This window comes from Petaurus breviceps, unplaced genomic scaffold (assembly GCF_028583685.1).
Source record: "Petaurus breviceps papuanus isolate PSGF00001 unplaced genomic scaffold, PetGlider_PUasm1.0 80, whole genome shotgun sequence".
Lineage (NCBI taxonomy): Eukaryota > Metazoa > Chordata > Mammalia > Diprotodontia > Petauridae > Petaurus > Petaurus breviceps.
This window is the reverse complement of record NW_027186540.1, coordinates 753,986-780,135: the sequence shown is the minus strand read 5'-3', so window position 1 is coordinate 780,135 and position 26,150 is coordinate 753,986. Positions and strand designations below refer to the sequence as shown.

The following is a 26,150-nucleotide window of genomic DNA, read 5'->3' as shown; positions in this document are numbered from 1 at the left end:
ATGCTCTTACTCGCTGAGCTACCTGGCCACCATTTTACCGTTGGGTGAACTGAGACAGAAGATAGTGACTTGCCCAAGGTCACAAACTAATAAATTATGTGAGGATACATTTGAACTCAGATCTTTTTGATTCTACATCTAATACTCTATCCTTTGTACCATCTAGCCACCTCTACACTTCTTCCCAATTGTCTAGGTTTCTATCCTTGAATTCATCTTTGACTCCTGTCTTCCTTATGCTCTTATGTCCAGTCAATTGACAAATGTTTTCCATTCTTCTTGTACCCCTCTCTTGCATCTTTCTTTTTTCCACTCCTAATGTCCCAGCTCAGTTTCAACCCATATATATGTGATAATTATTATATTTCTATGTATCATATATTATTGTATATGAGAAATATGTAAAAATCCATTTATACATATATTATATAAAATAGTTATGTATTGTTTATAAATATATTTATAATTATAACAGAGTATAAATTTTGCTATTTTAAATTATTTTACAAGTAAATTGTTTTTGTTTTTTTTTTCTTGTTTTTTTTTTTTTACATTGTTATACATGCCTATGATTTCTTTGAGTTCAAATTTGGAGTAAGGAACCTAACTCCCAATTATAACATTGTTCCTATAAAAAATACTGTCTGCTTTATGATGATTCAGTTTATAACATGGTTCCCAGAAACCATTGTGTTGAAAAGCAAGGACAACCTGTACTTAAAATAAATGGAAATATTCACTGAGAACCACCTATCAGAAGTATGTAATATCCAACTGTAGACTTATATGATCTAGATTCACAACAATCACAGGCTCTGAATATGATCCTAGCAGTTACTAATCATTATACCTTTTTGTAAGAATGAAATGCCAAGATGATTGAGGAAGAGGTGAAAGCAAGGGAGAAGAAGTTCAAAGAATGCTGAGTATGTCACAGGAATTTAGGCCAGATGTAAATGCATATAGCACAAATTATCTATTACCCCTAACCGCTAGCTGAATTTACCCCAGGTTAAAGAATTTCTTCTCATGGCTTTGATCATACCAGAAATTTCTTAGTGCACTTTTAATTGATATCTGCACAAGGCCAATTCCAGAAAATGTTATGTATTTTCTAAAACAGACGTTGAATGCTTGTGTCTTTTGCCTATCTCCACTCCTTAGAAAATAAATTTCTGCCTTTGTCACTGAGACTTAATATGTAGAGAGTCATTTGTTCTTACTGACTATAGGCAAAATCACCACAATCTACATCAAGGTTTAGCTCTCACTCAGTACTAATAGATTTTTTTTTGTTCCCTTTAGTGTATTTTCTGGGATTATGAAATGTGAATATTTTGATCAAAGCATAATAAAAACAACCAACATCCTATTTATTCAAGAGCTTGGACCTCACTGATTCTTTCAATGGAAGGTATCATTACTGTTATCTGAATGTTATTACAGCAGTTACACTGGAGTAATTTTCTCAACTGAGCTGATTTCCATTTTTTGGATAAGCAGATAATGATTCAGAGAACAGCATGTCTAGGAGCTTCCGTGTAGGTAATAGCTATAAAACTGAATGAAAGCTCCTCCCAGTTATTCAGGTACTTTGTACCTAATGGGGAAGGAAAGGCAAGGAAAGATGAAGCATGAAGCAGTTGCTTCAGCTTTGGCCTACAAGCTGTCATTTTTTTCTTATTCATTAGGATTTCCTGTCTTTGATCTTCACATGTAGTTTATTCACCCAACACTTGGATTTATTATTATTATTTTCATTTCCTTCTTGCTTTGAAGATTAGGATTTTTCAAAATGGGTATTCACATAATGTTAATCATTTTTTTCTGGTATCTAATGCATGTGTCTTGAGGTTCTGAGTCATTAAAACCTCATAACCATTATTGTGAAGGGGGTATCTGGACATTAAGATTATGGGTTACCCATCTAGTTTCTATGACCTCTTACATGTTCCCAACCCAACCCCAAGTCAACAGACATTTTAGAACTCTTTGGTAATTCTACTCAGAACTGATTAAGGGTAAAGACAGAAGGTTAAAATCTTTCTGCAACTTTTCGTGACTGGGTATTGTGGAGTTTAGAGAAGATTAAAAAATGAGACTTGATATTGACTGTAGATTTTAATTATCCATATTATTCATTGGCTATTTTACAGATGGATAACCTATCAATCTACAAGCTTGGAATAATATTATTGTCCCAATCAGTCAGTAAACATTTTTTAAATGACACTATGTGCCAGGCAGGGAGGTATAACAGTGGTAGAGTGCTGGACCTGGAGACAGGAAGACTTCTCTTCCTTAGTTCAAATCTGGCCTAAGATGCTAACTGTGCTTCACTGAGCAAGTCACTTAAATCTGTTTGTCTCAGTTTCCTCATTTGTTAAATGAACTGGGGAAGAAAATGTCTCCCTTGGAAACATTAAATCAAGTTTCTAAAAGAGTTCTGAAGTGACAGGATCCATAAAAAAAATGGAATGAAACAATTTTGCAGCCTAAGATAACTTAGAAATACTTTAGGAAGTCTGTATCACTTGTGTAAAAGGAAAGTATAACCCAGTGATGGTGAAGTCTGGGCAAACTTATGGGAGACACTTAGCCACAGCACAGATCAGAAAAGGAGGGTCTATAGTTTTGATTCAGAAGGCCAATAACAGAGAAGGTCCAATGTAAGGCCTGTAGCCCCAGGATAGCAGGAAAACTCACATCCCTGAAACCCAGGGCAAAAGAAGCACAACTGAGGCAGGTCACCCTAATTCAGTAGGCAAGTCACCAGCCCCAAAGGAATTAGTACAGAAAATAGTGAGGAGGCCACTGGCCTCAACCACAAGAAATTTTGGAGAGTGTTCCCTGTAGCCCAGGAGTAGAGCTCAACTTTAAGAAATGATCAAAATAAAAGAGCACTGACCATAGAGAACTACTCTGGCAACAGAGAAGATCTAAACACAAACTCAGAAGATTACAACAATGTTAAAATTCCTACATGTGAAACCTCAAAGGCGAATATGAATTAGCCTCAAGTCCTAAAAGTCCTCCTAGAAGAGCTCAAAAAAGATTATTAAAAATCAAGTAAGAAGGGTAGAAGAAAATTTGGAAAAAGATATGAGAGTTATGTAAGATAATTATGCAAAAAGAATAAACAGAAAAGGAAGCACAAAAATTGACTGCAGAAAAACCACTCCTTAAATAAATAGAATTGGACAAATGGGGAAAAAGTGCACTGAAAATAACAACTACATTAAAAGTAGAATTGGCCAAATGGAAAAAGATGTAAAAAAGCTAATTGAAGAAAAATTGTTCCTTAAAAAATAGTATTAGATAAGTGAAAGCTAATGATTCTATGGGACTCTGAGAATCAGTCAAAATAAAATCAATGAAAAAATAGGAAAAAATGTACAATACCTCATAGGAAAAACAACTGACCTTGAAAGTAGGTTCAGGAGAGATAATTTAAGAATTATTGGACTACCTGAAAGCCATGATAAAAAAAAATAAACTTGGACATCATCTTTCAAGAAATTGTGAGGGAAAACTGCCCTGATACCCAGAACAAGAGAGTAAAATAGTCATTGAAAGAATCCACTAATCACCTCCTGAAAGAGATTTTCAAATTTTCAATTTTCAAAATGAAAACTACTGGAATTTGTCCCTAAATTCCAGAATGATAAGGTCAAGGATAAAATGCTGTGTCCGGCCAAAAAGAAGCAATTAAAATATCAAGGAGTAACAGTCATGATTATACAGGATTTAGAAGCTTATACATTAAAGGATCAGAGGGGTTGGGATATGTTATTAGAGAAAATAAAAGAGCTTGGATTATAACCAAGAATCAATTACCCAGAAAAATTGAGTGCAATCTTTCAAGAGAAAAGATGGATATTCAATGAAATATGGGACTTTCAAACTTTCCTGATGAAAAGACCAGAGCCAAACAGACAATCTGATATTCAAATACAAGATACAGGAAAAGCACAAAATGGTGAATAGGAAAGAAAAAACACATGGAATTCAATAAGGTTAAACAGTTTGCATCCCTATATGGCAAGATGATACTTGTAACGCTTGAGAGTTTTATTTCTATTATGGCAGTTAGAAGGAATGTACTTAGACAGAGGGTGTGGGTCCAAGTTGACTTTGATTTGATAAAAAATTAAGCAGTAAAACATATTGTACTAGGATAAAAGGAAAGGGAGAAACAGAATGGAATAAATTATATCACATGAAGTGGCATGACAGACCTGTTAGAGTAGGGGAAAAGAAAGGAGGGGTGAGCATTGTTTGAGTTTACTCTCATTTGATTTTATGCAAAAAGGAAATAACTTACATTCTCAGGTGCATAGAAAAATCTCTTTTTTCTTTTTTAAAATTTTATTTTAGATTTAAACACCAGAACACAAACACAGAATAGAGACAAGAAACAGAAAACACATCATAAACTTGAATATAAAAAGTTAGGGGGAATAAAAGCAGTTGTGTGCAGAACATAAGAGAGGATTCAAAATATGTAACAATAGATTTTCATTTAAAAAATGCCTATATGATAAATAATACTTGTTGTTTTAGGAATTATCCATCTTTTCTTTGCTTCTTTTTGAGTTTTCTTTTGTTCTCTGCTTTGCACTTTTTACTATGTTCTTTTTTCCCCTCCTCTCAACTTTCCCCAAGAAGACTACAATAAAGTTAAGATATGTTTCTCTATAGCTTTAAATATATACATACACACACACACACATATATATATACATATAGACATGCATTTATAGACATATACTTTCCCAAATCTATTCTATTCCTGAGCTTTGTTTTTATTTATGATGTTATCTCTTGTTTCTTATACCTTCTGCCTCCTGTACTTTATTTCTACCCACTACCTTGCCCTCCTATTATTTACCTACCCCCCCAAAGGATCTCTCCCCTATCCTCCCCTTCTGATAAATCTAAACACCCTTCTATACTCTTATTTTACATATTCCCTCCCCCTCCCCCTAAAGAACCCTCCCTTGTCCTCTCCCCCCTACCTATGCCCCTACCATTTTATTTCTTCTGAATTTAGAAGACTTTTATACATACATGCATACAGATATATAATTTTCCCTCTAAACCCATTCCCTATGAAAGTAGGTTACCAGAACTATCAGCCCTTCTCCTCCATCTAATTCCTCTGCATCAATTCTTCTTTTTGCACCTCAAAGAATTACTCTTTTAAGCGATTCCTAAATTTACTTTTAAAATTCATATGGCTCTCAGGTTTACCCCAATCTTTCTTATAAACTACCCAATTATTGATAAGAATCTTAGACATCCATTTTACCTATACAAAAAGTAAACAGTCTGTCCATATGGATTCCTTATAATCAGTCTTTGGTATATGTCATATTTCTCTTGGTTCTTATATGTTGAATCATCTGTTAAGTTCAGGATTTTTTAACAAAGTCTTGAAAGTCTGAGGCTTTATCAAATTTCCACTTTTTTCATTCATAATAATACTTAACTTTACAGGGTATGATATTTTTGGTTGGAGCTCCAGTTCTTTTGCTCTTCAATATGGTGTGTTCCAAGACCTGCAGTCCTTTAATGTCTCTGCTTTTAGGTTTCATGTAATTCTAATTGTGGCACCACCAAATTTAAAATTCTTTTTTTAATCTTAATTTTTAGTTAGTCCAATTATTTTTAAATTTTCTCTTCTTGATCTATTCTCCAAATCTGTTGTGTTTTTCTTATGTTTCACTTTTTCTTCTATTTTTTCATCATTCATATTTTGTTTGACTGTTTCTTGATCTCTTATAATTTCACGGGCTTCACTTTGCCCAATTCTAATTTTCCAAGTGTCATTTTCTTCCTTAAGATTCTGGATCTCCTTTTCTAATTGGATAACTTTACTTTCATACCTTTCTTGTTTTTCTTGGATTATTTATATTTTCTTTTTTTGTTTTTCCTCCATCTCTGTCATTTGATTTTTGAAGTCTTTTTTAAGATCTCCTATGAATACTTTTTGGGCTGTTGTCCATTTGACATTACTGCTTGGGGGTTTCTTTACTTCCATATCCACCTCTGAAGATGAACCCCAGTCATTGCTATTCCCTTAATAGTTTTCTATGGTTGAATTCTCCCCTTTGCCTGTCCATTTAAAAAAAAATTTTTTTTAAGCAATCGGGGTTAAGTAACTTGCTCAAGGTTACATGGCCAGTTATTTCTGGGTGTGGTGCTAAGTATCTGAGCCCAGATTTGATCCCCAGGTCATCCTGACACTGGAGCCGGTGCTCTTACTTGCTGAGCCATCTGGCCACCCCTATTGCCTGTGCATTTTTGCAGTAATATCTTAATTATTTTTAATTACCTCTAGCTCTGTGGTATGGGAAATAGTGTCTCTTTCCCCAGATCTTCATTTCTTCCCTCTAGCCTGAAACCAAAACCAATCCTCCAAACTCCTGTAAGTACCCACAGCCAGGGGCTTTCTGCACCACTGCTTCTGCACTCACTGGGCAAACATTGGTTCTTTCTTGCCCCTTCCAGTCATGCAACACAGCTGGGTCTGGTGTTCCTGGTCAACCAAGGTTCCCTTGATCTTCCCCAAGTCAGATACCCAACTGCCCTCACTATCCTGAGGGGAAAAATTCCAGTGACTGGGGCAGAGGCAGCCTCTCCGAGCCAACTAAGTCCAGGGTTTGTCACTTGTTTAAGAGGTTAGCTGCTTGCTTTTAAAATGTAACCTAGCCTGGAGGTGTTACTCTTCACAAGAACCTAAATTTATCTTGGGGATTTGTCCCAGGACACCCCAGTAATGCCCTTGTTCTTTTTTTTTATATTTCTACCCACACTTTCTTCTGCTAAGGTGCTATTTTAACTCTTTTGGGGGGAAATCTTGAGAGCTTGGAATTTTCTGTCTTACTCTACTGACTTCCCTGAATCCTTCCAAGAAACTTATCTTAATAGGAAAATAGGAGAAGAAAGGGAAAAGAAAAGGGAAGTGAGACTGATAGAAGGGAGGGAAGATTAGGGGAGGTGGTAGTCTGAAGCAATACCCTTGGTGAGGAGGGACAGCATGAAAGAGAGAGAAAAGTATAGAAAGGGGGAAAATAGATTGGAGGGAAATACACAGTTAATCATAATTGTGAATATAAATGATATGAACTCTCTAAAAGTGAAGTCTGTTAACAGAGTGGACCAAAAAACAGAATATTACAATATATTGTTTACAAGAAACACATGTAAAACAGAGAATCACACACAGAGCAAAACTAAAAGGCTGGAGCAGAATATATTATGGTTCAGCTGAATTAAAAAAAAACAGGGACAGCAATTCAGATTTCAGACATAGCAAAAGTAAGAAACAGAACTAATTAAAAGAGATAAGGAAGGGAACTCCATCTTTTTTATTGCAAGACAATTTTTTTTTAACATTTTTCCTTTATCAAATGCTTTATTAACTTCTAGTTTACATCATTCAATACTGCAAGATTTTGAGTTAGAAAATTTCTCCTCATTTTTCCCTTACCCACCATCCCAAAAGAGGTATCCTACTGCATATCCCCCCCCCCAATCTGCTCTCTCCCATATCTTTCCCCAATCCGTCTCTGATTTTCCAGTAGGGCACAGTGGGATCTCTATGCCTCAGTGCCTGTATATCTTATTTCCCAGTTACATATAAAATAATATTAATAATAGTATATATGTATGTATGTATACATATATACATATACATACATATATATATATATATATATAAACATTTGATTTTAAAGCTTTGAATTCCAGATTCATTCCCTTCTTCTCTTGTGGCCCACCCTTACTGGGAAGATAAGCAATTCAATATAGTTTGTACATGTGTAACTATGCAAAACATTTCTGTAGTGGATATCTTGTAAAAGACTGATTATATTTCCCTCCACCCTATGCCACTTCCCACTTGTTCTATTCTCTATTTTTATCCTATCCCTTTTCAAAAGTGGGTGATTCCAAATTCCCTCCCCACTCCATCAGCCTGCCCTCCCCTCCATCATCCCACCTCTCATCCTCTTCCCCACTACTCTCCTGCAGGGTGAGGTACCCTATTTAGCGTGTATGTCATTCCCTCCCTGAGCCAAATCCAATGAGAATAAGGTGTACCCATTCCCTTTTGCCTTACTGTTCTTCCCCTCCATTATAACCATTTTCCCTTGCCTCTTCTATATGAGATAGTTTACCTCATTCTCTCTTTCCCCATCTCCTATCATTATATTGGTCTCTCACTTTTTAATTCCACCTTTTAAGTATCATCCCTTCCTATTAAATTGGTCCTGTGCCCTCTATCTATATATACCTGTACCCATATATACATACACTCACTTATATATTCATATGCCCATATACTCTCCTATATAGACTACATATATATGTATATATATATATACACACACACACACACACACATATATATATATATATATATATATATATACTTTTTTCTATTCCCTTCAACTATTCTCATACTGAGAAAAGTTTCATAAGTTACAATTATTGTTTTCCCATGTAGGAAGATAAATAGTTCAACATTGACAAGTTTCTTATCATTTCTTTTCCCTGTTTACCTTCTCATGCTTCTCTTGCTTCTTGTATCTGAATGTCAAATTTTCTATTGAACTCTGTTTTTTTCATCAAGAATGCTTAAAAGTCCTCTATTTCATTGAATAACCTTATTTTCCCCTGAAACATGAAACTCAGTTTTTCTGGGTAGGTGATTCTTGGTTTTAAGACCTTTGATCCTCCTTTGATCTCCAGAGTATCATATCCCAAGCCCTTCTATCCCTCAGTGTAGAAACTGCCACATCCTGTGTTATCCTGATTGTGTTTCCACAGTATTTGAATTGTTTCTTCCTGGATGCTTGTAATATTTTCTCCTTGATCTGGGAACTCCAGATCCTGGCTATAATATTCCTAGGAGTTTGCTTTTGGGATCTTTTGAGGTGGTGATCGGTGGATTCATTCAACCTCTATTTTGCCCTCTGGTTCTAATACATCAGGGAAATTTTCATTGAGAATTTCTTGAAGGATGATTTCTAGGTTCTTTTTTTGATCATGGCTTTCAGGTAGTCCAATAATTTTTAAATTATCTCTCCTGCATCTATTTTCCAGGTCAGTGGTTTTTCCAATGAGATTTTTCACATTGCCTTCTATTTTTTCATTTGTTTGGATCTGTTTAATAGTATCTTGATTTCTCATAAAGTCACTAGGTTCCATTTGTTCCAATCTAATTCTGAAGGAATCATTCTCTTCAGTGAGCTTTTGGGATTTTTTTTTCCAATCTGGCAAATTCATTTTTTAAGGCATTCTCCTCATTGCCTTTTTGAGCCTCTTTTGCCATTTCAGTTAATCTATTTTTAAGGTGTTATTTTCTTCAGTCAGGTTGTTTTCTCTCATTTCATAATTTTCTTGCATTATCCTCATTTTTCTTCCCAATTTTCCCTCCACTTCTCTTATTTGGTTTTCAAAATCCTTCTTAAGGTCCTCTATGGCCTGTAACTAGCTCATATTTTTCTTCGAAGATTTTTGTACAGGAGTTCTGACTTCACTGTGTTCCTTCTGTTCCTTTTGATCCTTTTTGTCCCCAAAATAGGAGTGTAAAGTTGGGTTGCTCTGCTTGCTTTGCTTCCCTTGTTTGCTCATGTTACCACTCAATTACTTGACTTTTGAGGTTTTTGCCAGAGTAAGACTCTGCTACCAGACAGGGAAGCTTTATGCTTAATGCTGGGGTTTTCTCAGCTACTGGAGCTGTTATTTGGGTGCCCTTTCTGAAGCCTCAACATGCTCTGGCAAGCTGTTCACACCCCCCAGGGGCTATACCCTAGACCGCAATCCAGATCTGAGCAGGTTAAAGCAAGGGCATTACCGCTCAGACTGGTTGCTTGGTACCCCTACACTCTGCAAGCCAGGAGCTGAAGCTGCCATGTGGTAGTGGCTGCAGGGGCATGGCACCTCAGCACCTTTTCCCTCCAGGGGGTAAAGACCAGACCACAAAACCCATACTACCAGATCCCAAAGTCCACACTGCACTGACCTCTCACTTTGTCCTTAGCATCTATGTATTGATGATTCTGAAAACTGCTACATCAGCTGGTGATCTGAAGTCCTTTCAGGTGGCATCTGGTCAGGGCTCCCTGAGGCTAAATCCTCGAGTTCGGGTGAAGCTGGGTTTGACTTCCAGAGCTCTGTGCTGGCCCCTTTCTGCTGGCCTGCTGGGCTGTGTGCAGCAGGATGTTAGCTTCTCTCTGTCATTTTGTGGGTTCTGTAATTCCAAAGTTTTTCTAGAGTCATTTTTACATGAATTGGAGGAGGTGGAAGCCAGAGCCCCAAGGAAGTACTGTTTCTATTCTGCCATCTTGACTCCGCCCCCAGGAAACTACATCTTGATAAAATGTATCTTTGATAATGAAGTAATATCAATACTAAACATGTATGTACCAATTGAAATTGCATCCAAATTCTTAAAGGAGAAGTTAAATATTACAGGAAGAAATAGACAGCAAAACTATACTAGTAGCAGGTCTCAGCCTCCCATTCTCAGAACTGGATATATTTAACCACAAATTAATAAGATAGAAGTTAAGCTGGTGAATAAAGTACTAGAAAAGTTAGTTATGATGGATCTCTGGAAAAAAAATGAATGGGGATAGAGAGAAATACACCTTTTTCTCAGTGATACATGCGACCTACAAAAACTTCACCATGTATTAGGGCATAAGAACCTTGCAATCAAATGCAAAGAGGCAGAAATATTAAATGCATTCTTTTCAGAACACAAGGCAATAAAATTAGTTGTAATAAAGAGCCATGGAAATATATACTAAAAAATTATTGGAAACTAAATAATGTAATCCTGAAATATAGTAAATCAGACAACATCTCATAGAAGCAATGAATAATTTCATTGGAGAGAATGATCATAAATTCATCTAAAAGAACTAAAAGTCAAGAATATCAGGGGGTTAATGAAAAAAAAATACAAAGGAAGGTGGCCTAGTCACACCAGATCTAAAAATATATTATAAAGCAACAATCATCAAAATTATTTGGTCCTGGCCAAGAAATAGAGTGGTGGGTCAGTATAATAGATTAGATAGTCAAGATGTAGTAGTAAATTATTATAGTAACCTACTGTTTAATAAACCCAAAGACTCAAGCTTCTGGGATAAGAACTTACTGACAAAAACTGCTGGGAAAAATGGAAAATAATATGGCAAACACTTGGCATAGACTAGCACATCATACCATAGACCAAGATAAGTTCAAAATGGGAACATGATTTAGACATAAATGGTGATATCATAAGAAAATTAGAAAAAATGAATAATTTACCCGAAGATATATGGACAAAGGTAGAATTTATGACTCAACAAAACACATAACATTATGAACTGCAAAATTGATCATTTCAATTAAATTAAATTTAAAAGCTTTGGCTTTGTAGATCCTATATTTGATTGCATGCCACCATGGGGTGGGGAGGAAAAAGAGGGGGAGAAAATGTGAAACTCAAGGGATTGTAGAACTGAATGTTGTAAACTAAAAGTAAATTAATTAATTAATTAAAAAAGAGAAAAAGTTCGCACATGTGTGCATGCGCGCGCACGTGCACACACACACACACATGCCCAAGCCAGATTAGAAGAAAAGCAGAAAGCCAGGAAATGATTTTTACTTCCAGTGTTTCTGATTAAGGCCTCATTTCTATAATACTTAGAGAACTGAGTCAAATTTACAAGAATACAAGTCATTCCCCAACTTATAAAGGGCCAAAGGATATGAAGTCAGTTTTCAAATGAAGAAATTAAAACTATCTATAGTCATATGAAAAATGCTACAAATCACTATTGATGAGAGAAATGCAAATTAATACATTTCTGAGGTACTACTTCATGCCTATCAGATTGGTTGATAGAATAACAAAGGAAAATGATGAAATGTTGGAAAAGATGTGGGAAAATTTTTTCACTAATGCATTGTTGGTGGAGTTGTGAATTGATCCAACCATTCTGGAGGGCAATTAAGAACTATGATTGAAGGACAATCAAACTCTGCATCTCCTTTGATCCAGCAATACCACTACTTGGTCTGTATCCCAGAGAGGTCATAAAAAAAGGGAAAGGGAACTATGTGTACAAAAATATTTATAGCAGCTTTTTTTTGTTGTGTCAAAGAATTGGAAATTGAAGGGATACCCATCATTTGGAGAGTTAGCTGAACAAGTTGTAGTATATGATTGTAATAGAATACTATTATGCTATAAGAAATAATAAACAGGTGATTTCATAAATGTGATTTCAGAAAAACCTTGAATGAACTGATACTGAGTGAAGTGTGCAGAACCAGGAGAACATTGTCCACAGTGACAGCAACATTCTGTGATGTTCAAGTATGAATGACTTAGCTATTTTCAGCAATACTGTGATCCAAGACAATCTTAAAGGACTCATGATGGAAAATACTATCCACATCCAGAGAGAACTATGGAGTCTCAATACATTATCAAAGTATACTATTTTCACTTTTTTTGGTGACTTTCCCTTTTTGTTCTATTTCTTCTTTCAGAACATGACAAATGTAAAAATATGTTTACATTATTGCACATACATAACCTAGATCAGATTGTTTGCTGTCTTAGGCAGGCAGGATGAGAGAGAAGGAGAAAAATTTTAATACTCAGAAACTTATAAAAATGAATGTTGAAAACCATCTTTACATGTAATTGGAAAAAATAAAATACTATTTGCAATAAATAAACAAATACTTGCTGATGGTTGATTGATTGACAGATCACATTCAATTCATTTGAATTCACTGATACTGATTCCTGATCTGCAAAATTGGAGTAATATCATATATATATATATATATATATATATATATATATATATATATATATATATATATATATATATATAATATCACTGAAGAGACTTGACTCAAATAACAGTAGTAGTTGAAAACCTATGTGAAGTTTTTTTTCTATCTGCATGAAACATGACCAATCATCACATGCTCGCTCATGTCCCCCAACTTGTTTGGGGAACTCCTTCTCTCCCCTCATCATAATTGTCATTATCAGAGAATTCTGGGAAGATGGTGAGGTCAGTCAGAAAACTTTCAGTTCTCCAAGTATCTTCCACAAAAATACAGAACAGTGCCTCAGAGCAGCAGAAGTAAACATAGGGTAAAACTCTTGTCTTCCTAAGACAACTTGACAAAACTCCAGCAAAAACCTGACCTCCAGGGGCAGAGGTTTGACCTGAATGAAGTGCAAACACCACCAGGCCAACTCTGTAGAATCAACAAACAACAAGCCCTGGGAGCAGTTGGATTTAGAGGCAGCCTCAGCAGCAGAAACTTTCATCTCACAGATGGTGTTGGGGTTTGATGACTAAGTAGGAGAAGACTGAAAGACCTTCTACTGTTGCATGACCCCAGGTACAGCTGTCCTAACCAGAGGTTTCCTGGGCTCTGGGTGCAAGGAGAAAAAACCAGCACACATCTAGTGAGTGCAGTAGCAGGGTGTAGGAACCCTATTGACAGTACTTGTAGGAAAGTAGAGTCTCTGATTTCAGTTCCAGGACAGAGAGGACAATTGTAGTTTGCAGCCACTGAAGTGACTACAGGGAGCAAGATCATTTATGAAATAGAGTGACTGTGTGCATTAGCTGTTGCTTAGGAGTGGAGAGGTTATAACGGACCTGAGACAGACCTCACAAAATAACATTGAGAAGAAACTCAGGTTTCCACATACTTCAGGACTACAACTTGATTACACTAATAACTGCTAAAGAAACAAAATGAACCAAACAATAAATAAAAAGCAAATAAAATTCAAAGGAGAAAGAACCCAACCATAGCTTCTATGGGGATAAAGAAGATCTGGGTTCATATTCAGAGGAAGAAAATGGACCTATAAAAGCCACCCCTTTTTCAATAAGAAACATCAAATACTCCCAAGCACAAAAAGAGTTCTTGGAAGAACTTTTAAAAAGGGCTTTAAATATCTAATAAGAGAAATTGAGGAAAAAATAGAAAAACATAAGAGCAATCTAAGAAAATCAAGAAAATTATGGGGAAAAAGTCAACCAACTTGCAAAAGATAATCAAAACTTAAGAAGGAAGAAAATAATTTCTTGAAAACTAGAATTGTGCAAGGGAAAGCTAATGACATTCTAAGACACCAAGAAATCATAAAATACAAAAAAAAGAATGAAAAAATAGTAGAGAAAGTGAAACATCTTATCAGAAAAAGAAGTGATCCACAGAAGAGTTTGAGGGGAAATAATATGAGTCATTGGACTACCTGAAAATTACACTAAAAAAAGAATCTTGATGCAGTATTACAAGAAATTATCAAGGAAAATATCCTGAAGTTCTAGAACAAGAAGGCAAAATAGAAAATAAAATCCACTGATCACCACTTGAAAGGAGGAAACCATCAAAGGGGGAAAACTCACAGGAATATCATAGCCAAATTTCAAAGCTTCCAGCTTAAGGAGAAAATTTTGGAAGCAACAAGAAAAAAATACCATAGAGGTACAATAATGATTAAATAGGACCTAGCAGTTACTATTTTGACAGATGGTAGGTCTTGGGATGATATATTCTACAGAGCAAAAGAGCTGGGGTTATGACCAAGGGTAACATACCCAGTAAAGATAAGTATAATCCTGAATGAAAAAATTAACAACAAAAAACATTCAGGTTGTTGTGACAAAACTCCCAGAATTTGAGGGGAAATTAGACATATAACATCTAGGAGAAATATAAGAAAAACATTAAAGACCACTTATAAGGGACTCAATAAGATAAATTTGTTTACTTCATATATGTGAAATTATTATCAGTACTCATGATTGTCATCATTATTTGGATAAGCTGAAAGAAAGGGGTGGCCTGAGCTAAGTATAATGGGGATGATTATAAAACATAAAACTGTAGGGAGAGATAAAAAAGAGTAAGTATCTCATACAAATGAGGCATTAAATGAAATATTGATACAGGAGAAGTTAGTAGGGGGCAGGCTGGGTAGTGTTGGAACCTTACATTGGGAATGGTTTAAAGAGGGAACTGTGTGTGTGTGTGTGTGTGTGTAATTATAGGTATAAAAGTCTTCTAACTTTAGAAAGAAATAAGAAGGCAAACAGATAAGGTGGGACAAGAGAATAAGGGCAGGACTCTTAGAAGAATGGGTAGGTTAAGGAATAGGATGTCAAAGTAACAGGTAGAAATAAAACAGAAGAATAAAGAGGGAGAGGGTAAATAGGGTGAGAAGGATAGAGAGGAAAAATAGGAAGGAGGAAAATACACAAGTAATTTTAGCTTATAATGTGAATGGGATGAATTTGCTCATAAAATGGAAATGCATAGCAGATTAAAAATTTGAATTCAATATTATGTTTTTCTCAGAAACATTATAAAAATAAGAGATGAACAAAAAGGTAAAAAAAAAAGCCAAGGGTAGAATTTAGCACATAAAAAATTGGGGATAGTAACCATGATCTCAGACAACGGTAAAGTTAAAACAGATTTAATGAAAGGTAAAAGATAAACTACAGTATTATTCAATATTGTTTTAGATCATTTAAAATATGTAGACAGTATAAAATGCCTGAGCATATATCAGCCAAAACAGACCCAAGAACAATATGAACACATAAATAAAATACTTTTTATATAAATAAACTCAAATCTAAATAAATGAATATTTATTTTTCATGGATAGGGAAAGCCAATATAATTTTTAAATGACAGTTTTGACTAAGAAATCTATTTATTAAATATCATTACAATTAAGTTACTGAAAACTTATTTTACTGAGTTAGAAAAAATAACTGTTTGGAAGAACAAATGGTCAGGACCTTCAAAGAAATCAGGGAGAAAATGATGTAAAGGAAGTAAATTCAGCAATATCAGGCCTTAAATTATATTATAAGGTGAAAGCATTACTGAAGTGTAAAAATAATAATTTCAATTATTTTAAATGAAAAATTTCTTTTATAAATATGTGTAGACAAGAATGGAAAGAATGAAGAAAACTGGGGGGAAAGTTTCATTGACAATATCTCATATTGGATGTGATTAATGCGTGTATACACATACATGTATGCATAAATGTATATATACAGGTATCTATGTATTTGTATATGTATCTACACATATATGTATATATTTACATGTGTATATCTACATATAGCTATATGTGTATATATCTATATCTACTTATTTGTAGTATTCTTTAGGGTAGGGCAGGGAGGGAGGGGAAAAAAGTAAAAATTGCACAGCAGAGAAAAAAGAAAACTAACAAAGAAGTAAAGAAAAGCTGGGCAGCTTTGAAAACAATGTGTAGTATTTATTACGTAGGTTTTCTTGAAATCAAAATGTATTGTTAATATTGAATCTTCTATTATGTTTGGCTGTGTATATATGGCAATGTCTTTTTTCTCATTTTTCATTTATTTAAAGTAGAACAAAATATCTTGCCAAAAATAATAATTCCCGTTTTCCCTAATATGAAAAAGAAAAGAAAATTTCAGCTTCCATGATGACATAATATTATTTGCCCTAGATGCAAGATGGTAGTTAAGCATTTTGTTTTCAAAAAAAAACTCATTTCCTTTTGCTCCCATCACATATGATTTTATTAACCTCAGCATGGTATGTTTGAATAAAAAGTAAAAAGTGAAAGCTATTAGCTATAAGTTTCTCTGCAGCTTACTTAAAAAAATAGATAATATGACAACATGCAAGTAAAATGCACAGTATGTTTGTATGTTAGGAGAGGGAACTGAACATATCAGAGGAGCAATGTGTGTCATTCTAATTTTTTTCCCTTTGTTTTGTTGGACTGACAAAATTCCCTGTTTGACAAAGAAGTAAGAATGATAGCCACTCGAGGTGATAAGGTCCACATAAGGAAGAAATATAGTACTGGGAAATAGATTTTTGGAGGGCAAGGGGGGGACAGAATGTCCTGTAGTTTGTTCTTACAATAACACCAGGTTATCTAAGTGCTGAGGATTTATAGAAACTTGTAAGTTACGGGCCCACTAATGTTTTTTATAAGTGCCATCTGGTGCTTGAATCCAAAAAGTGCACTAAAATTTACTTGTATCCTCCAGGGAGTGCAAAATGTAAAGGAGTGAATATGGCTTAAAAAAATGTGCTGATGCAGTCTCACATTGTGGATTCTGTGGATTTTTCACAGAAATGAGGTCCAGTCATTACAGTCCAAAACTGTGATTTGTCATGAGAAAACTGTGAGAAAGGTATCAAGGTATAGTTGAAATAGACCCAGAGTTGGAAAATACCTGGGTTAAGATATTGTCTATTCCATTTGCCAAATGATGGGGATAGAACAAACCCCTTTGTCTCTCTGAGCCTCACTTCCCTTATTTGTAAAATGGGAATAATAATTCATGCGATAGTTTTGAGGATCAAATGTGACAATGTATGTGAGGTACTAAATAAATGTCTGTTATTAATATATGTTCAAAAACAGTTGGTCAGGTTTTGAACATTAATGACAACCTCATTTCTGTGAAAATTCACACAATTTGCCATGGGAGTCTGCCTCAGCACATTTTTTTAAACTGGAAATTGAGATGATACCCATCAATTGGGGAATGGCTAAACAAGTTGTGGTATATGAATGTGATGGAATACTAATGTGCTATATAATAAATGATAAAGAGACAGACTTCAGAAAAACCTGGAAAGACTTATATGAACTGATACTGAATGAAGGGAACAGAACCAGGATAACATTGTACAGTATAACAGCCACAGTAACTGATTTTGATAGACAGCCTGTAATGGGAATGCAAATTTGGAAGATCTTCCCTGCCCCAGGCTAAAGTGCACCTGAAGCCTGGGGTGGGAGGCTTGTTTTTCAGTAGATACTTTTTGATTGGCCAGTGGGTCCAAAAGGTTGTTACATTCTCTGAGCCAGGAGAAGGCTATATAAGCCCTGATGTGTAGCTTTGTTTTGGGGGCTCACTTGAGAAGTGTTCTGTGATTTGATCTATATTCTGGGAAGCCGTTGTCCAGGGCCCCCCCAGCTTTGAAAAACCCAGATGTGGAAATCCAGATGTTGACTGGGTATGGATGTAATGGTTGGACAATTTGGAAATCTGTCTACTTGATCTGTTTCTGTCTTGATAATTCTGCCTGTATACTTTGAAGTTCAGGGTGCTGACCTTTTCTCCTGAACAAGGTAAATGATATATGTCTGACTGATTAAAGTAAGCTTGTAAACCCATTTTGAGTTGCTTTCCTTTATCAAAGCAGATCCAAGAACCTGTATGGGCAGCAAACCCTGAGGACATGCTTGGGGTGCTTGCCGCTACACAGCCCTTCTCAGAAATGCAAGGACCCAAAACAATTCCAAAGGACACATGATAGAAAATGCCACTCACATCCAGAGAAGGAACTATGGAGTCAGCATGTGAAATGAAGCAGACTATTTTCTTTTTTGTTTTGTTTTACTTTTTCTTTCTCATGGTTTTCTCCATTCATTATAATTCTTCTATGGAACATGAATAATGGGAAAATGTGTTTAATAGGAATGTATTGTAGAGACCATATCAGATTACAAGCCATGTTGGGAAGGGAGGGGGAGAAAATTTTAAACTGACACAAATGAATGTTGGAGACTAAAAATAAATAATTTAATTAAGAAAAAAAAAAGTTGGTCTCCATCTGGAGGAGAATGAAGTGAGGAGAATGAGTGACTTATTTTAATTGTTTTCCTCTCAACAGGTACAGAGGCACAGATAAGGTTTGGCAAATACTATAACTACCATCCTGTATCTGTATTCTGTACAAGGTCATAAAGCATCCACTTCCATAGTATTCCATCTCCTCTTTTCTCTCTCTGTACCAGTTCAACAATCAAGTCTGCCTCCATGACTTTACACTACTTTGCTTCCTGCAGACTTTTGATCCAGCCCAATTGACCTTGTTGTCATTCTTCACAAATGGCATTCCACCTCTCATCTGCATGTCTTTGTACTTGTTACAATGCAGTCCCCAAATTCATTCTCACTTCATCTCAATTTTTTAAAATCTTTAGTTTCATTGAAAGTTCAGTTCAAACATAATTAAACTTTTCTACATTAATAAAAAAAACTTCCTGATCCACCCAGATGGTAAGACCTCCCCTCCAAAAAAAAATTACCAATGTCTAAACATATTAAGGTGTATAAATTTAAAGCAATACTATTGCACCATTAAAAAGTCATGAATGCTAGGAATCCAGGGAAACATTAAAAGACTTATATGAGATGGGGTAGAACTAAACAATCAAAAGGAGAACAATATGGCTACAATATCTTAAATAAAAATGATTATAAAAGACTTAGGCAACTGCCTCTAAGAACTAGCTACATTATAATTTCCTAACTCATAGGTCCCAAAGACTACTCATTCCTCTTCCGGAACCTTTGCTTTCCCCACTATTAAATCTACCATTCCCTGAAGACTTTGCCAAACATTGGAATGAATGGGTGGGGGTGGGGGTGGAGGTTTTCAATAATGATAATTCACAACTCCTCACTTGTCATTTGAACAGTTTACTTTCAAACCACATTACACTGGGGGTAATCCATTCAATGACATTTAGATCTGTGACAATAGTTTATTTCCAGAGACTAACTATAAATCCCAATTTATTTGCCCCTAAACCAGTATTTATTTTCAGGTTAGTTTTCCAGTCAATCATAAGGGTAAACTGACAACTTCAAGCCACTACTGTGAATTCACTATAAAACTGTACAGGAAAACAAATAAGGTCAGAGAAAACCTTCAATTGCTGTTAATTACTATTTAATCAGAATTTGTTTTTCCAATAAAATATTCTCTACCTTAAATCAGCTCTTATATTGATTAGCAATTCAAAGATCTTTGTTTTAATTTATTTAATTTTTTTTCTATGAGGTAAGGTGATCTTTGGGTAAGTTATGCCATCCCTAACATGGACAAAATAACAACTTTGGTTATTCACTTGTTAGGATATTTCATGAGTTTAATAAGATTGAGATCTGTAGAAGGACTTTCTTATGATAGCATAGAGCTAATGTTAGAAGAGGATTTTGAAGTCATCTAATACTACTCTACCTTTTTACAGATAACGACACTGAAACCCTGAGTTGCTAAGTGTTTTTCCCATGACCACAAAGGTCAGTACTCACAGAGCCAGAATTTGAATTCATGCCTCATAAACTGCATGTTAAGTTATGAAGATCACTCTTGGTTTGTTTGGCTTTTTTCACTGTACCATGTTCACTAAATATATAACACACATTACCAGTGCAATTCACTAGCTGTTATTGTTTTTTTTACCGGTTTGCGGCCAGGGGGGGGGGGGGGGGAGGGGGAGCTGTTATCCAATTATTTAGTCAATGAGCACTTATTAAGCACTTGCTATTTGCAAGTCATTTGGCTTCAAACTAGAATGCCAAAATAATAAGTGTAGGGGATTCCCAGTGAGGAAACTTTCTCATTGAAATTGTTCATTTTCATCAACTGAAAACATGAATGAGTGACCTGGGGAGATTAAAAGTGAAGTCACTTGTCCTGGATCCCACAATCAGCTGGTTGTCTCAGGCGGGATGTGATCACATGAGTTCCTAACTCTGTGCCTAGCTTTCTATTCCCTACAGTATAATAACTCTATTCTTTCTTTTCAGTTCTTTTTACTACTTATCTTTATGACTCCATTAATCTCCCAGGTTATTAGAGAATCAATGGAGCTTTTATTTCTGTTAATGTGGGGATGTCTAAACATGTAAAGCTTTTGTTATTCAGAGAACACTATGTTTCTCTTCTCAGCTTAATGTATTTTTTCGTTCTAGCCTCAGTCCAAAAGCTTCTGTTTACTTCAAGAGAAGTAAGAGTGAATTGGACCTGTCTCCACCTTTACTATCTGTCCTCACAGGGAACCCTAGCAATGAACATATGTAACTTTTTCCATGTTCCTTATAATGTTGTTGGGGACTCTGCAGTGTTTAACAACAAGAATTAGCATGCATATATTTTCTACCAATTTAGTGGAGGTTGAATCCCCCACGTTAATACTATAGGAGTAGTTACAAAGAAGGAAGAACAACTGAGACATAGAAATTCATGGGATGCAAGATCCAAGTAAGAGCCAATAATCAAACTGATGGTCTCAAGTGTTTATATATAAAAGCCCCAAATTTAGTCAATTAGCAAGAGGAAGTAGAAGTCCTAATACAAGGGGGGGAAATTTTCTTTACAAATATCTCATTTTATCCTCACAACAACACTAGGAAGTAGATCTTGTTATTATCCCCATTTTGCAATTGAGGAAACTGAGGCAAACAGGTTAAATAATGTACCCAGCATCACACAAGCTTTTTGAATACATTTGAACACAGACTTTCATAACTCTAAATCCAAGTCTCTATCCACTATCAAACTCTAGCTACATAACTGCCTCATTCAAAATGCCAAGAGCATGAACATACCTCACATGTAACCTTGCCTTTTTTAGAGAAGGCAGTTAGACCTAGAGTAAGAAAGACTCATCATCCTGAATTCAAATGTGACCTCAGACTAGCTGTGTGACCCCTGAACTAACTATTTAACCCTGTTTGCCTCAGTTATCTGAGCTGTAAACCGAGCTGGAGAAGGAACCAGTATCTTTGCCAGGAAAACCCCAAATGGCATCAGAGAGAACTGGATATGACTGGAAATGAAAAACCAATAACAAAACAATAGTTTTGATACATAGAAACTTCTTCTACCTTCCAATTCCTAGCCAAAAATTCCTGAGGAATAGAATAGAGGAAAGAAATTAAAACATAAGTCACTGATTATATTTAAAGTCTCCTGAATCATGTGGCAAGCATGACATGAAAATCAATAATAATTTTCTCAATTGCCAAACATTTTTATATCATGTTTCTTTGCCAAACTCTGTTGGTTCACTCTTCGACACCACAATACCCCCACCTCTACCAAGTTCTTTAAAAAGAAAAGTGATTTCCTTTTAAAGAGTTATGTGGAATATTGTCCTTTTATGCTAGCCTTCTTGTACAGATGAGGGATAAGTGATACTTAGAAAATATGCCAGAGAAATAGCAGTATCCGGTGTCTACCTTTCACACAGATAGGAAAAACTCTTTACAAACATCAATCAAGATAATCTCCCAAACACACCTGTGAGGTAGTCAAATTGCTGTCCCTATTTCCAGGAAGATAAATTTGTAGCCCAGAAAGGTTAAGTAATTTGTAAAAGGTCAAAAAGATCAGATCTGTGCCTGAATTCACTTGGGAGGTCAGCACATGAAATGGATCAGAGAAATGAGAATCTGAGTTATTGTTCTGTGCACTTAGATAAGAGAATGATAAGAGCTTTGGAAATATAATATCTAGATAGATAAAAATCCCCATGCGCTACCCCCATGTACTTTGTTGAATGTGTTCTAATTCATACCATTTGTCTAGCTGTTAAATCTGTCCAAGTTTAATGTCTGGAAAGACCTCCAACTCCCATTCATAATAGGTTTTGTGGTCCTATACCCATCTTGCTTTACAAACGGGGCTACATTTATTATCTCTTCTGTCCTTTCAAACAAACTGCTTGATACTCTAATAATTCTCCATGTGGTACCCTTAATTCCCTTCCAAGTTTCAGTTGTGGCCGTTTTATCATACTTTTCCCCTTTATTATTATAGCTCTACCCTGTTTTCTTTCAAAGGTTTTAAATTTGTATGCAAACCCTCAGGGCCATCTATCTTACCCTTGATTCAGACATACAGTTCCCATTGAGTTCAGTGAAAGAGCTGTATGAGGATTGAGGGCAAGGTATAGCCCTAAGAAAAATGGACTAGAATATCCATCTGGTTAGAGAGCACTATTAGAGACTGTGATAGAGATATTAGGAGAGACAGAAAGGTGGTATTATCTGTGTGAATTTCATCCCCAGATGTGACTAAAACAAGAGCTGAAGCAAGCTGCTTATCTCTTGCTTTAAGGAATGTTAACAGCAAAATGGGAAGGATTTGAAAGAATTTCTCAACTGCAAAATTTTACTCCGGGGACTATTTCTTTGCGTAGATTCTCGCTCCTTAAATTAAAAATGGAATTAAGCCATTTCTATGTGTATTCACTCCTTCCCTGCCAGCATCCTGAAATCACCTTCACTAGCAATTCAAATGTGGGACATTGCTGAAAAATTCTTTCTTTCACTCTAATCAATAGGAATTGCAATTAGATAGTGCTTTGCAAAATTTGATTCAAGGTTCTTATATGAGCTATCCATACCCTCACTAAGCCCTCACTATACACTCATTTACAGTAGGTGGCAAGTGTATTTATTAGCAGTTGAACTCCAAATATAATAGGAGAGCCATATGCAAGATCTGTCTTCTAGAGAATATGATGGCAGCCAGGAATGGGTATTGGATAATCTTTTACAATTCTGGAATTCTACTTTAGAGACTTAGCTCTTGTGATTGGTGAATGAGTGGAAGCTCACTTGACTCCCTAGATCCAACCCACCGTAGACCATAAACACATATCCAACCTAGAAAAAATAAAATACAAAATGGACTCCTATGCTGACATTTTGCCATTTACCTTACCAGCCAGGTTGTATTCTCTCTTTGCCTCACTACTCCCCACCACTCCAATCTCTTACTTTGAGAACAATAATAAAATCAATATAACCATTGTTACTGGAAAGCTAATGACAAATGACTTTCATATGGTCCCACTCATAAAACTCTCTCCCTGGCTAGTTTTTCCCCCAAAAGTAACCTTTCTTTTTTTGCAAAGTAAGTTCCTCCCTATCCTTTACATATATAGTGGATGTTTAATAAATACTAATTGATTGCTTGAGTAAATGCCTTTTTATTTATTCCTTCATCACAAATTTAGATGTGAGACAGGCCTTAGAGATAGACAGACTGACCATTTATTATACACATGAGGAAATTGAAGTCTGCCAATTGCCATGCTATTGCTAGAGTTGCTCAGTCATGTCCTGTTCTTTGTGACCCAGTTTTTGAGTTTTCTTGACAAATATACTGGGGTGGTTTGCCATTTCCTTCTCCAGCTCATCTTTACAGATGTGGAATTGAGGAAAACTGGATTAAGTGACTTGCTCAGCATCACACTGTTAATAAGCATCTGAAGCTGGATTTGAATTCATGAAAATTTGTTTTCCTGATTCCAGGTGCTGTGCTCCATCCATTGCACCACTTTAATGCCAATCATGGCAGCACACCTGGGGACTGCTGCTGTGAATAATTTTAAGTGGCTAATCACATAGTATAATGAACTCTATTTTGAACTAAAGATTGTTCAATAAAGCATAACATTCATAACAATATCTTTAAGCAAAAGATATCATCTATATCTATATGTTTTTCATAGCATTCAGTATATCATATGGCACATGGATATATCATTGCATTCAGTAACATTCACCCAAATACTGGTTAACATGTTTAGGGACTCCCAGGCTAGGGTCTTCCCTAGCACTACACATATTAAGGGGTAGCAGAAAATACAAACATTATCCACCCCTAGGTCACAGTAAGTCATAATCTTCTCAATCAATACACAGTGTCCAAGTAAAGTCCTATCTCATCTTGACTCAAGGCTGACTTCCAAACCTCAAAACTCTGTGGGCTGACCACTCCCAACTCACCTGGATTTACACATAGGCAGCTCTCTGCTCCTGCTCCTGCTCCATATCTCACATCATGGAGACTGCTTCCACTCCAAGCTCCTGCCTGAAAGCAGGCTCCAGGGCTCTTGCCTGCAGCTTCTGTTTCTAAGAAAATAAAACTTAACAGGGCTACAACAATATTTATGCACATTACCAGCACCAGTACCTCAATTCACTCTGACAGCTCTTAAAATGGGCTTGAACTCAGCCTCCTTCCTGTGGGCAAATCTCCACTCTTCAGTTCAATTCATTCATAAAGGCCAACAGGCAGGGCTTCTGTCTGAGAAATTAATACATACCAACAGATACCATGTTTCCCCGATAATAAGACACTGTCTTATTAATTTTTTGGACAGAAAAACACCAGAGGGCTTATTTTCAGGGGAGGGCTTATTTTAATGAACATTGACAGCAATTTTAATAAACAGGTAAATGTGAACAAAAAAATGTACCAGCAAGCAAATCACTGGGGAAGAACAGGATGACGCACTCACTGCTGCAGCTCTGATTGGATGCAGCTCGGAGTGCAGCATGCATTTCACCGGCGGGGGTGGGGACGGTGCATACAGAGGGTACCGTAATGTAGCGTGTAGCGCAGAGGATCACCTTCACTACAGTAGCAATCTCAATAGGGCTTATTTTCGGGGGAGGGCTTATTTTAGAGGAATCTTACACAGTAAGGGGAGGGCTTATTTTCGGGATAGGTCTTATTATCAGGGAAACATGGTAGGACTTCTGTCTGAGAAATTAACACAGATCAACAGACAGAGCACCAATATCACAAACATTCTTTCTGTTAGGTCTCCTCACAAAGCAAGTTTCTCTCCCTGCTCATGCTCTCTTCTCTCTCTCAGCTCTGCTCCTCCCTCTCCCCTTCCTTCAAGTAATACAATATATACTGTTTCCAATCAAAGACTTGATTCAAAGACTCTTGATTCAATCAAAGGCAAGACTCAATCAAAGGCACTTGATTAGCTAAAACATAATCCACAAAAACAGCAAAAAATCCCACTTTGCTTGTAGTTACAACCTCTTAGCTGCCATAGGTAAGCATGTAGCAGTAAGAAGCCATAAAAATGGTAAAAAATAAGATAAAAGATAAAAGAAATAGTCTCAGCCACAAGTAGTGTATTATTTTAAATGCATATTTCTTAATGATTTTAATCTTCCTTTTCTCCAGAATTCATTTGAAATATTCATATTCTATTTGCATTTTTCTTTTTTCACTTGAAAGCATTTTATTTTTCCAATTACATATATAGTTTTCAACATTTTCATTTTTTTAAGATTTTGAATTCCAAGTTTTTTCCTTCCCTCCCCTCCCCTCTCCTCAAGATAGCAAGCTATCTAACATAGGTAATGCATGTACAATCATGTTAAACACATTTCCACATTAGTAATGTTGTGAAAAAAGAATCAGAACAAAAGGGAAAAAAACTCTGT

General features: G+C 35.8%; 1 pseudogene; it reads right to left on the bottom strand.

Annotated features, from left to right (window-relative positions):
* The window catches only part of LOC138175963 (mitochondrial dicarboxylate carrier pseudogene), a 151,347-nt pseudogene extending 126,103 nt beyond the window's left edge, over positions 1-25,244 (bottom strand).
* Between the last annotated feature and the right edge of the window lie 906 nt (positions 25,245-26,150).